The sequence below is a fragment of the Lampetra fluviatilis genome, chromosome 54, assembly GCF_964198595.1.
Source record: "Lampetra fluviatilis chromosome 54, kcLamFluv1.1, whole genome shotgun sequence".
NCBI lineage: Eukaryota > Metazoa > Chordata > Hyperoartia > Petromyzontiformes > Petromyzontidae > Lampetra > Lampetra fluviatilis.
Genome location: NC_136328.1, coordinates 9,411,691 through 9,425,497, shown reverse-complemented (window position 1 = coordinate 9,425,497; position 13,807 = coordinate 9,411,691). Strand labels below are relative to the sequence as shown.

The following is a 13,807-nucleotide window of genomic DNA, read 5'->3' as shown; positions in this document are numbered from 1 at the left end:
TCACCCACACGTTCACCCACACGTTCACCCACACGTTCACCCACACGTTCACCCACACGTTCACCCACACGTTCACCCACACGTTCACCCACACGTTCACCCACACGTTCACCCACACGTTCACCCACACGTTCACCCACACGTTCACCCACACGTTCACCCACACGTTCACCCACACGTTCACCCACACGTTCACCCACACGTTCACCCACACGTTCACCCACACGTTCACCCACACGTTCACCCACACGTTCACCCACACGTTCACCCACACGTTCACCCACACGTTCACCCACACGTTCACCCACACGTTCACCCACACGTTCACCCACACGTTCACCCACACGTTCACCCACACGTTCACCCACACGTTCACCCACACGTTCACCCACACGTTCACCCACACGTTCACCCACACGTTCACCCACACGTTCACCCACACGTTCACCCACACGTTCACCCACACGTTCACCCACACGTTCACCCACACGTTCACCCACACGTTCACCCACACGTTCACCCACACGTTCACCCACACGTTCACCCACACGTTCACCCACACGTTCACCCACACGTTCACCCACACGTTCACCCACACGTTCACCCACACGTTCACCCACACGTTCACCCACACGTTCACCCACACGTTCACCCACACGTTCACCCACACGTTCACCCACACGTTCACCCACACGTTCACCCACACGTTCACCCACACGTTCACCCACACGTTCACCCACACGTTCACCCACACGTTCACCCACACGTTCACCCACACGTTCACCCACACGTTCACCCACACGTTCACCCACACGTTCACCCACACGTTCACCCACACGTTCACCCACACGTTCACCCACACGTTCACCCACACGTTCACCCACACGTTCACCCACACGTTCACCCACACGTTCACCCACACGTTCACCCACACGTTCACCCACACGTTCACCCACACGTTCACCCACACGTTCACCCACACGTTCACCCACACGTTCACCCACACGTTCACCCACACGTTCACCCACACGTTCACCCACACGTTCACCCACACGTTCACCCACACGTTCACCCACACGTTCACCCACACGTTCACCCACACGTTCACCCACACGTTCACCCACACGTTCACCCACACGTTCACCCACACGTTCACCCACACGTTCACCCACACGTTCACCCACACGCTCACCCACACGCTCACCCACACGTTCACCCACACGCTCACCCACACGCTCACCCCACACGCTCACCCCACACGCTCACCCACACGCTCACCCACACGTTAACTCACCACGTTCACTCACACGCTCACCCACACGTTCACCCACACGTTCACCCACACGCTCACCCACACGCTCACCCACACGCTCACCCACACGCTCACCCACACGCTCACCCGTGCACACACTCAAAGACAAAGATCCCCCAACAGACTGTTGAGGCAAGTGCTCTTAGTGAGCACCTATAAAGGACTGTAACCCACACACTCACCCACTATCCCACTATCCCACCCACATAGAGACACAGATCCACCGTTGAGGCTTAACTGATCATCGGAGCAAGTGATGTCAGCGAGCACCTACGAAGGCCGGCAGGGCACACACGGGCGTGTGTGGGTGGCCAGCACCACGCCTTTGTCTCCCCAGTGGTGATGTTTGCACACCTCACCAGGTACTCACTTGAGGCCGAGTCGACCCCACACACTCAACCACTCACCCACACACAACAAAGATCCCCCGTATAGCCTTAACAGACTGTGGGGCAAGTGCTGTTAGCGAGCACCTATGAAGGTGGCAACGGTACACGAGGGGGTGGGTGGCCAGCACAACGCCCGACCGCCTTTGTCTCCCCAGTGGCGATATTTACACACCGTACCAGGTACTCATTTAAGGCTGAGTCGACCTAGGAGAGGCCCAGAACCGGTTCAGATAATCGTCACTGGTATTGGCCGTGGACGGGAATCGAACCCGGGTCGTTGGGTTCATAGCGCAGCGCGCTAACCGCTACACTACCGCTCCCCACACACACCCACACACCCACTCACCCACCCACACATCCTTTCAACAACAACAACCGCCATTCGCCACGAAGTGGCGGTGACGTCACCCCGACGCTTGTGTCAGGCCATGTGCACCTTGAGGCCACGTGAAGTGTCGAACGCCCGCTGGCAGGAGGTCACGGGGCAGACCCAGGTGCTACACATCCACTCACTCACTCAACCAAACACCCACACACCCGCCCACCCACACACACACCTACCCGCACACACACACACACACCCACCCACCCACACATCCACTCACCCACACACTCACCCACATACCCAACCACACATCCACTCACCCACACACTCACCCACATACCCAACCACACACCCACCCACCCATCCACCCACTCGCCCACAAACCCACACACCCTACCCGCACTCAGCCCTCTGGCTGCGGGAAGGGAGTTGCCGATGTGGGTCCCATTGTAATTCCGGGCGTCGCGCTTCCGTCAAGTTATTCATTGCCAGGAATTCAATTAAGGGCTCGGTAATGGATGCCTGGGAGAGCGCGAGAGTAAGGGACGCGGTGGGGACGGGGCCGGGACGGGGAATCGAACGGTGAATCACGCGAGCAAAGGCGGAGTTGGGCTATGATGCGCATTCTCATAAAATCCACAGTGACCTCCAGCAAAACCGGTGGTGGAAACTCCACATTCCTATGGCGAGGGTCGATTCTATCCATAGGACAACCACTCGTGATGTCACGAACATATTGTGATAATAAAATTAAAGATTTACTGGAGGGAGATACCTAAATTAAAATTAAACGAGATCCAACTATTACTTTAGAACGCAAGACTACTGCAATCATTGCAAATTCATTAATCCCCAAGACTGAGCAATACCAAATTGAAGCCACGGGCCTCAAAACCACCAAGATTGCATGGACTACCAAGGATTAATAAAATCGGTATCCCATTACGACCCATAGTAAGTAGAATAGGCTCTGCCACGTATAAATTAGCAAAATACGGAGCTCAACAAATACAGCCCTACATCGGTAGGATATCTTCATTCATACGAAATTCAGAACATATTGTGAATGTGATTAAAGATATTAAACTTCAGCCTGATGCTATTCTGGTGAGTTATGATGTAATTTCTCAATTCACTAAGCTATCCAATGAACGAGTCACGTAAATTGCTAGACACACCGGTAAAGAGGACAGGTTTACCAGGAGATATTCCAACACTAGCTGACCATTGTCTCAATAACACTTGTTTCTTGTGGAGAGGTGACTTCTTTAAACAAAAGGAAGGAGCAGCAATGGGCTCTCCTCCATCTCCCCCTATAGCAAATCCGTACATGGAAACCTTTGAAACAAGAGCACTTGCCTCGAGCACATGAAGACCATCTTTTTAGCTTAGATATGTCGATGAAACTTTGATTGTCTGGCCACATGGTAAAGATACACTTAATGCATTTTTAAATAATCTCAATGCACAAAGCTCGGCCATCCAGTTCACCATGGAAATGGAGGTGAACAACACACTCCCCTTCCTAGATATTTTGCTTGGACGTGGCTTAAATGGTAAAATAACACACAGAGTTTACCGAAAGGGAACACATAAAAATGCCTATCTGATTGCAGATTCGCATCATCACCCAGCACAGAAATCCTCTCTCATCAAGACGCTCATACATCGGGGAAAAACAGTGTCAGATGGTGAAAGTCTAAGGAGAGATATTAAACATTTTAAAGAAGCACTACAACTGAATGTCTACAATAATGCTCAGATTAACAGAGCATTGAATGCCAAACCCAAACCGAACAACACTACTGCTGAAAGTGATCAAAGTATCAAAACAATTAAAATACCATATATCTCAGGAGTAACTGACAAATCAGCCCGTGTTTTGCAAAAGCAAATAATTAAAGTAAAATTTGGTACGATATACAAAATTGAAAAATTAGTGTCTTGTACTGAATATGAATTACCTCAGTTATCAACAAAAGGTGTATATCAGATCAATTAATTATGCGGTAAATGCTATATTGGACAGACGGGATGTAACATTAGCATAAGACTAAGAGAACACCAATGGAACATGAAATTCTCTCAAACACAACTGTCGGCAGTGGCAGAACATGCTTGCCAACAAGGACACTCAATTGATTTTGATAACGTTGAAGTGTTATTCAAAACGAATTATTACTGGCCAAGACTAATTCGAGAATCCATCGAAATTGAGAGAAATACGAATAATTTTAACCGCTCTGATAGCTACAGGCTTAGTGCATCCTGGTGGCGTATTATTAAGTAATACACAATACATATTACAATTCCTTATCGAGGAATCACATACTAATTAACTGATTACTAATCTATTATATAATTACAATACCCCCACCTCCGCCTCTGATCTCGAAACCTGATGGGGTTCAATGATGACGTCATCCTGCACTATTTAACACCGGAAGCAGGTGGATGGCTTCACTATTTTGGCAAATCGCCCGAAGATGCTGGACGTAATTACCAGCGAAACGTCGTACTACTTAAATTCGAAATGTTGTGGATTCCCTCTTCAAACACACCGGTGGGCTGAATAAGTAACTAATTGGCGTCTTGTTCACGTGAGAGAACACACAACCTCCACTCACTCAGGCACTCACTCTCTCACACTTAGCGGAACAGGGGGAGATAGAGAATACACAAACTCCATGCACACAACAGCCGTTCACCACGAAGTAGCGGTGACGTCTCCACGGCGCCTGTGTCAGGCCAGGTGCACTTTGAGGCCACGTGAAGTATCGAAGGCTCTCTGAGAGGAGATCACGGAACAGACCCAGATGCCACAGGTTGACTGACTGAGATGCACCACCTGTGTCCCCTACTGTGCCAACAACCTGGTCTGTCACTCTGAAAAGCTTCGGGTCTTTTCGGCCACAATTCATGTCCTTCTTTACTCTTGGGAAATGTGGACCCCTCTAATAGAACATCTGCGCCGGTTAGAAACATTCAGGCTGGCATGCCCTACGATCCATCCTATGTTTAACCAGGCTGGATTGTGCGAGGAGCTCACAAATCCTTGAAAGATCTGGACAAAGTCCCATCGGTGAGCTCCTCCAGCAGGCAAGGCTGCGTTGGCTGGGTCATGTAGCCCGCATGCCCAGCCACTGCATGCCCAAGCAGCTTCTGTTTGGCCACATAGAGGGGGCTAAATGGGCACGATACGGGCTGGAGAAGAGATGGAGTGATGTGGTACGGGAGGATGTGGAGCTGAGTGGACTTGCCGATGACTGGTACCATCGCCCGGCGCTCCGCCCGTTGTTGTGAGCGTCGCTCCTCTGCCCTGCGTTTTTTTGGAGAGCGACTGCCTCCAATTGCCAAATAGCAGCGTCCTCACACACTGACACACTCGCTCACTCACAAACTCACCCACACTCTGCAGAACAGGGGGGAAACATGCAAGCTCTACTCGGACACACCGACAAAGATCCCCGCTATAGCCTTATCAGACTCTAGGGGCAAGTGCAGTTTGTGATCACCTCTGAAAGCTGACACGGCACACGTAGCGCTAACCGATACACCACCGCTCCCCACTCACTCAGTCTCATCCTCACCGTGCAAGACAGGGGGAGTGAACGTACAAACTCCACTCACACAATGGCGCTCGAGTCGGGAATCGAATTCAGGGGCTACTTCTGACTGGGAGGCCACACGAGTGTAACACAACCTCCACCACCACCACAGCCCGGCTATGTTTGTACGTATGTTGAACTTCTTTTGCACTGTACGTAACCAACTGCATCAATCGGAGGTACGCGGGAGGGGGGGGATTGAACCCAACAACAACAACAACGAGAAGTGCTAAATGAATGAGTCTGTCAATCTCGGTGGCGATTTCAAGGTGCAGCACAGCTCCCAGCGGCTTCCTCGTCTCGGAGAGATCGCAGAGAAGTCGTTTCCACTCCAGACAATGGACACCGTCATTAATGCATTTTCACGAGCTTACAATTTAGATGAAACATAATAATACGTAGATTATACGCACACGCGATTCCCAATGTGTGGACAAAGCGAATCCGCGCCCCTGTCCCCAAAATATCGAAGCCAAACTCCGCCTGTGACGTCATTGGTGAGGAGGCGGCCTCGAGTTGTGACGCACGAGCGGGTCACCAGGCGGGCGAGAGGCAGCCGCAGCACGTGGCCACAGACGCTCGGCGCTAACCACTGCGCCACCGCTCTCTGCTCACAACAACAACAAGAGTGATGACCCCGTGTGGATGAAGACTGTCGTGGTGATTGCAACTCTCTCATCGCCAGGGGCGCAATCGCCTCCCTGTCGCTGCTACTGTCGTGGTCACCGTGCACGTGAACTTCACTCCGCTGGCTTCCTCCTCCTCCTGCCGTGTTGAGGACTCGGTCCGTACGCACGATGACTGAGTCGTCTCGTACGGCACGCGGTGTGCAACCACCACCACTACTACCACCACTACGCGGTGTGCAACCACCACCACTACTACCACCACCACTACTACCACCACTACGCGGTGTGCAACCACCACCACTACTACCACCACCACGCGGCGTGCAACCACCACCACTACTACCACCACCACTACTACCACCACCACGCGGTGTGCAACCACCACCACTACTACCACCACCACTACTACCACCACCACGCGGTGTGCAACCACCACAACCACACGGTGTTGAACCACCGCCACTACCATCACACTGCAGGTCACAACAAGACACTCAATCACTCACTTAGCCACTCATTTACTGTCTAAATCACCCACCCACTCACTCACCCACTCACTCACCCACTCACCCACTCACTCACTCACCCACTCACTCACTCACTCCACTCCACTCACTCACTCCACTCACTCACTCCACTCACTCACTCCACTCACTCACTCACTCACTCACCCACTCACTCACCCACTCACCCACTCACTCACTCACCCACTCACCCACTCACTCACTCACCCACTCACTCACTCACTCACCCACTCACTCCACTCCACTCACTCACTCCACTCACTCACTCACCCACCCACCCACTCACTCACCCACTCACTCACTCACTCACCCACTCACTCACTCATCCACTCACTCACTCCACTCCACTCACCCACTCACTCACCCACTCACTCACCCACTCACCCACTCACTCACTCACTCACCGACTCACTCACCCACTCACCCACTCACTCACTCACTCACCCACTCACTCACTCACTCACCCACTCACTCACTCACTCACCCACCCACCCACCCACCCACTCACTCACTCACTCACTCACCCACTCACTCACTCACTCACCCACCCACCCACCCACTCAATCACCCACCCACTCACTCACCCACTCACTCACCCACCCACTCACTCACTCAATCACCCACCCACTCACTCACCCACTCACTCACCCACTCACTCACCCACTCACCCACTCACTCACTCACTCACCCACTCACTCACTCACTCACTCACTCACTCACTCACTCACTCACTCACTCCACTCACTCACTCACTCACCCACCCACTCACCCACTCACTCACTCACTCACCCACTCACTCACTCCACTCCACTCCACTCACTCACTCACTCACTCACTCACTCCACTCACTCACTCACTCACCCACCCACTCACCCACTCACTTACTCACTTACCCACTTACCCACTCACTCACTCACTCACCCACTCACCCACTCATTCACTTACTCATTCACTTACTCACTTACCCACTCACTCACTCACCCACCCACTCACTCACTCACCCACCCACTCACTCACTCAGCCACTCACTCACCCACTCACCCACTCACCCACCCACCCACTCACTCACTCACCCACCCACCCACTCACCCACTCACCCACTCACTCACTTACTCACTTACTCACTTACCCACTTACCCACTTACTCACTCACTCACTCACCCACTCACTCACCCACTCACCCACTCACCCACTCATTCCTTACTCACTTACCCACTCACTCACTCACTCACTCACCCACTCACTCACTCACCCACTCACTCACCCACTCACCCACTCACTCACCCACTCACCCACTCACTCACCCACTCACCCACTCACCCACTCACTCACTCACCCACCCACCCACTCACTCACTCACCCACTCACTCACTCACCCACTCACTCACCCACTCACCCACTCACTCACCCACTCACCCACTCACTCACCCACTCACCCACTCACTCACCCACTCACCCACTCACTTACTCACTTACTCACTTACACACTTACCCACTCACTCACTCACCCACTCACCCACTCACTCACTCACTCACCCACCCACCCACCCACTCACCCACTCACTTACTCACTTACTCACTTACTCACTTACCCACTTACCCACTCACTCACTCACCCACTCACTCACCCACTCACCCACTCATTCACTTACTCACTTACCCACCCACTCACCCACCCACTCACCCACCCACCCACTCACCCACTCACTTACTCACTTACTCACTTACACACTTACCCACTCACTCACTCACCCACTCACTCACTCACCCACTCACCCACTCACCCACTCATTCACTTACTCACTTACCCACTCACTCACTCACCCACTCACCCACTCACTCACCCACTCACTCACCCACTCACTCACTCACCCACCCACCCACTCACCCACTCACTCACCCACTCACTCACCCACTCACTCACTCACCCACCCACCCACTCACCCACTCACCTCTCTTCACGTACTGCCTCTTCGCATCGCTCTGCTCCACTCTGGAATCCCCTCTCCCATCATCATCATCACCACCATCACCACCTGCACCACCATTACCATCATCATCATCACCACCACCATCACCACCTGCACCACCATTACCATCATCGTCTCTCCTTCCCCAGCTCTCGCAGTAATGGCCTCGCTCAATTATTTACCCCGTATAGCCTTTAATACAAAGATAAAGATCCCCCGTATAGCCTTAACAGACTGCTGTTTGCACACCACACCATTTACTGATTTAAAGCTGAGTCGACCCAGGCGAGGCGCACGACTTTTGCAAAAAATCGTCACTGACGTGGGCCGTGAGCGGGAATCGAACTCGGGTGACACAGACAGACAGACACATACCTACAAAGGTACACAAAGACACATACAAAGATCCCCCATATAGCCTGTAACAGACTGTTGGGGCAAGTGCTGTTAGCAACCACCTATGAAGGCCAGATCCGCACATGAGAGGGTGGGTGGCCAGCACCACGCCTGGTCGCCTTTGTCTCCCCAGTGGCGATGTTTACACACTGCACCAGGTACTCATTTGAGGCTGAGTCGACCTAGGGGAGGCCTAGGACCGGCTCAGATAATCATCACCGATTTTGGCCGTAAAAGGGAATCGAACTCGGGTGGCCAGGTTCGTAGCGCAGCGTGTTAACCGCTACACTGCCGCTCCCCACAAACGTACACACACAGACAAACACACACATACCTACAAAGGTACACACACACAGACAGACACACACAACCCTATACAGATACTAACACACAGACAGATACAACTTCCTAAAAAGGTGTACACACACACAGACACACACATACAGACACATACACATACAGACACACACAGACAGACACACACACACACAGACACATACAGACACACACATACCTACAAAGGTACACACGCAGACAGACACGCATACACATACCTAGAAAGGTACACACAGACACACACACACATACCTACACAGGTACACACACACACACAGACAGACACACACAACCCTATACAGATACTCACACACAGACAGCTACAACTCCCTAAAAAGGTGTACACACAGACATACAGACACATACACATACAGACACACACATACCTACAAAGGTACACACGCAGACAGACACGCATACACATACCTAGAAAGGTACACACAGACACACACACACATACCTACATAGGTACACACACAGTCAGACACACACATGCCTACAAATGTACACATACAAACAGACACACACATGCCTACGAAGATACACACATGGACAATTAAACAACACATATATATACACAGTGACAGTCCCATATACACACTCTAACACATGTCCATACAAAGACAAAGACCACCCTTATAGGCTTAACAGACGATTGGGATAAGTGCTGTTAGTGAGTAACACCTGTGAATCCCGACACAGCACATGGGTGGGTCGGTGGCTAGCACAACACCCGGCCGCCTTTGTCTCCCCGGTTGTGATGTTTACACACCGCATTAGGTAATCACTGGAGGCTGAGTAGACCTAGGGGAGGCCCAGGACCAGTTCAGATAATCGTCACCGGTGTTGACCGTGAGCGGGAATTGAACCTGGGTGTCGGGTTCGTAGCGAACAGATACGCTATCGCTCTGATACACTGCAGCTCCACACACAGACACACACTCACTCACACACTCAACAACAACCGCCATTCGCCACTAAGTGGCGGTGACGTCACCACAGCGCTTGTGCCAGGCTATGTGCACGTTGAGGCCACGTGAAGTGTCGAACGCCCGCCGGCAGGTCACGGGGCAGACCCAGGTGCCACGGGTCGACTGACTGAGATGAGTCGCCGATGCACCACCTGTGCCCTCTACTGTGTTAACTTGCTGTGTTTTAGCCACCCGGCGCTCCGCTCGTTGTTGTGAGCGTCGCTCCTCCGCCCTCCGTTGTTGTTGGAGGTCGACTGCCTCCAACTGCCCAGTAGCGTCCTTCACGAGCCTCCTCCACAGAGGCCGATCTTGACACAGCTGGTACCAGTCATCGGCAAGTCCACTCAGCTCCACGTCCACCCGTATCGCATCACTCCATCTCCTCTCTAGCCCGTGCCCGTTTAGCACCCTCTATGCGGCCGAATAGAAGCTGCTTGAGCATGCGGTGGCTGGGCATGCGGGCTACATGACCCAGCCAACGCAGCCTCGCCTGCCGGAAGAGCTCGCTCCCAGTGACACTCTCCCATACGCTCCCAGTGACACTCTCCCACAGTGACACTCTCCCACACACTCCCAGTCACACTCTCCCACACTCTCCCAGTGACACTCTCCCACACTCTCCCAGTGACACTCTCCCACACACTCCCACACACTCCCAGTGACACTCTCCCACACTCTCCCAGTGACACTCTCCCACACACTCCCACACACTCCCAGTGACACTCTCCCACACTCTCCCAGTGACACTCTCCCACACACTCCCAGTCACACTCTCCCACACTCTCCCAGTGACACTCTCCCACACACTCCCAGTGACACTCTCCCACACTCTCCCAGTGACACTCTCCCACACACTCCCACACACTCCCAGTGACACTCTCCCACACTCTCCCAGTGACACTCTCCCACACACTCCCAGTCACACTCTCCCACACTCTCCCAGTGACACTCTCCCACACACTCCCAGTGACACTCTCCCACACACTCCCACACACTCCCAGTGACACTCTCCCACACTCTCCCAGTGACACTCTCCCACACACTCCCAGTGACACTCTCCCACACACTCCCACACACTCCCAGTGACACTCTCCCACACTCTCCCAGTGACACTCTCCCACACACTCCCACACACTCCCAGTGACACTCTCCCACACACTCCCAGTGACACACTCCCACACACTCCCACACACTCCCAGTGACACTCTCCCACACACTCCCAGTGACACACTCCCACACACTCTCAGTGACACACTCCCAGTCACACTCTCCCACACACTCTCCCACACACTCTCCCACACACTCCCAGTGACACTCTCCCACACACTCCCAGTGACACTCTCCCACACACTCTCCCACACACTCTCCCACACACTCTCCCACACACTCTCCCACACACTCCCAGTGACACACTCCCACACACTCTCCCACACACTCCCAGTGACACTCTCCCAGTCACACTCTCCCACACACTCTCCCACACACTCCCAGTGACACTCTCCCACACACTCTCCCACACACTCCCAGTGACACTCTCCCACACACTCCCACACACTCTCCCACACACTCTCCCACACACTCCCAGTGACACTCTCCCACACACTCTCCCACACACTTCCAGTGACACTCTCCCACACACTCCCACACACTCTCCCACACACTCCCAGTGACACTCTCCCACACACTCTCCCACACACTCCCAGTGACACTCTCCCACACACTCCCACACACTCTCCCACACACTCTCCCACACACTCCCAGTGACACTCTCCCACACACTCTCCCACACACTCCCAGTGACACCCTCCCACACACTCTCCCACACACTCCCAGTGACACTCTCCCACACACTCCCAGTGACACACTCCCAGTCACACTCTCCCACACACCCAGTGACACTCTCCCAGTGACACTCTCCCACACACTCACCCACACACTCTCCCACACACTCTCCCACACACTCCAAGTGACACTCTCCCACACACTCCCACACACTCTCCCACACACTCACCCACACTCTCCCACACACTCTCCCACACACTCTCCCACACACTCCCAGTGACATTCTCCCAGTCACACTCTCCCACACACTCCCAGTGACACTCTCCCACACACTCCCACACACTCTCCCACACACTCCCAGTGACACTCTCCCACACACTCTCCCACACACACTCCCAGTGACACTCTCCCACACACTCACCCACACACTCTCCCACACACTCTCCCACACACTCCAAGTGACACTCTCCCACACACTCCAAGTGACACTCTCCCACACACTCACCCACACTCTCCCACACACTCTCCCACACACTCTCCCACACACTCCCAGTGACATTCTCCCAGTCACACTCTCCCACACACTCTCCCACACACTCTCCCACACTCTCCCAGTGACACACTCCCACACACTCTCCCACACACACTCCCAGTGACACTCTCCCACACACTCTCCCACACACTCTCCCACACACTCCCAGTGACACTCTCCCACACACTCTCCCACACACTCCCAGTGACACTCTCCCACACACTCTCCCACACACTCCCAGTGACACTCTCCCACACACTCCCACACACTCTCCCACATACTCTCCCAGTCATCGGCCCACACGCTCACTCACCAGCACCGCGTGGCCCCGACGGCGCTGCGCCCGCTCTCTCGCTCTCCTCCTCCGTCTACAGAGCGACCTCGTGACCTCCGGGTGAGCACCGCGGGGTGAGCACCGGGGGGGGGGGGTGGGGGTGAGCACTGCGGGGTGAGCACCGGGGGAGGGGGGGGTGAGCACCGCGTGGTGAGCGATCTCCTCGTCTCCCCGACTCAACGTTCGCCGTGGCTCTTCCCCAGACATCCACCACCTCCTCTCTCCTCCTCCTCCGCTCCCTCTCTCGCTCTCCGCCTCTCTCCCTCTCCGCTCACTCCCTCCCTCGCTCTCCTCTCTCTCCCTCCGCTACTGTGGGGTCACATTTATATACACAAGCACGCACACGTGTACCCCCCCCCCACATCCACACCCGTAGCACCCCCTCTGCTCTTCCCCCTCCTCTCTCTCCCTTCTCTCCCCACCACCCCACACACGGCTGCGCTCCCCTCCTCTCTCTCCCTCCCACATCTCTCCCCTACGCCTCCTCCTCTACATCTCCCTTCCATCGATGTTCGTCACCTCTCTCCCCTCTCTCCCCTCTCTATTTTTTCACCCATCTCTTTCCCATCTCTCTCTTCCATCTCTCTCTCCCCCATCATCTCTCTCCCCCATCATCTCTCTCCCCCAACATCTCTCTCCCATCTCTCTCTCCCCCATCATCTCTCTCCCCCATCATCTCTCTCCCATCTCTCTCTCCCC

General features: G+C 54.0%; 1 long non-coding RNA gene across 1 annotated transcript in view; it reads right to left on the bottom strand.

The window, feature by feature from the left end:
* The window catches only part of LOC144949702 (uncharacterized), a 47,350-nt gene extending 33,913 nt beyond the window's left edge, over positions 1-13,437 (bottom strand). Inside the window, exons 1-2 of the long non-coding RNA XR_013640298.1 lie at positions 13,088-13,437; positions 8,740-8,823 (exon numbers count right to left, since the gene is read on the bottom strand). This is a non-coding gene — a long non-coding RNA (uncharacterized LOC144949702). The remainder of the gene's footprint in view (positions 1-8,739; positions 8,824-13,087) is intronic.
* Between the last annotated feature and the right edge of the window lie 370 nt (positions 13,438-13,807).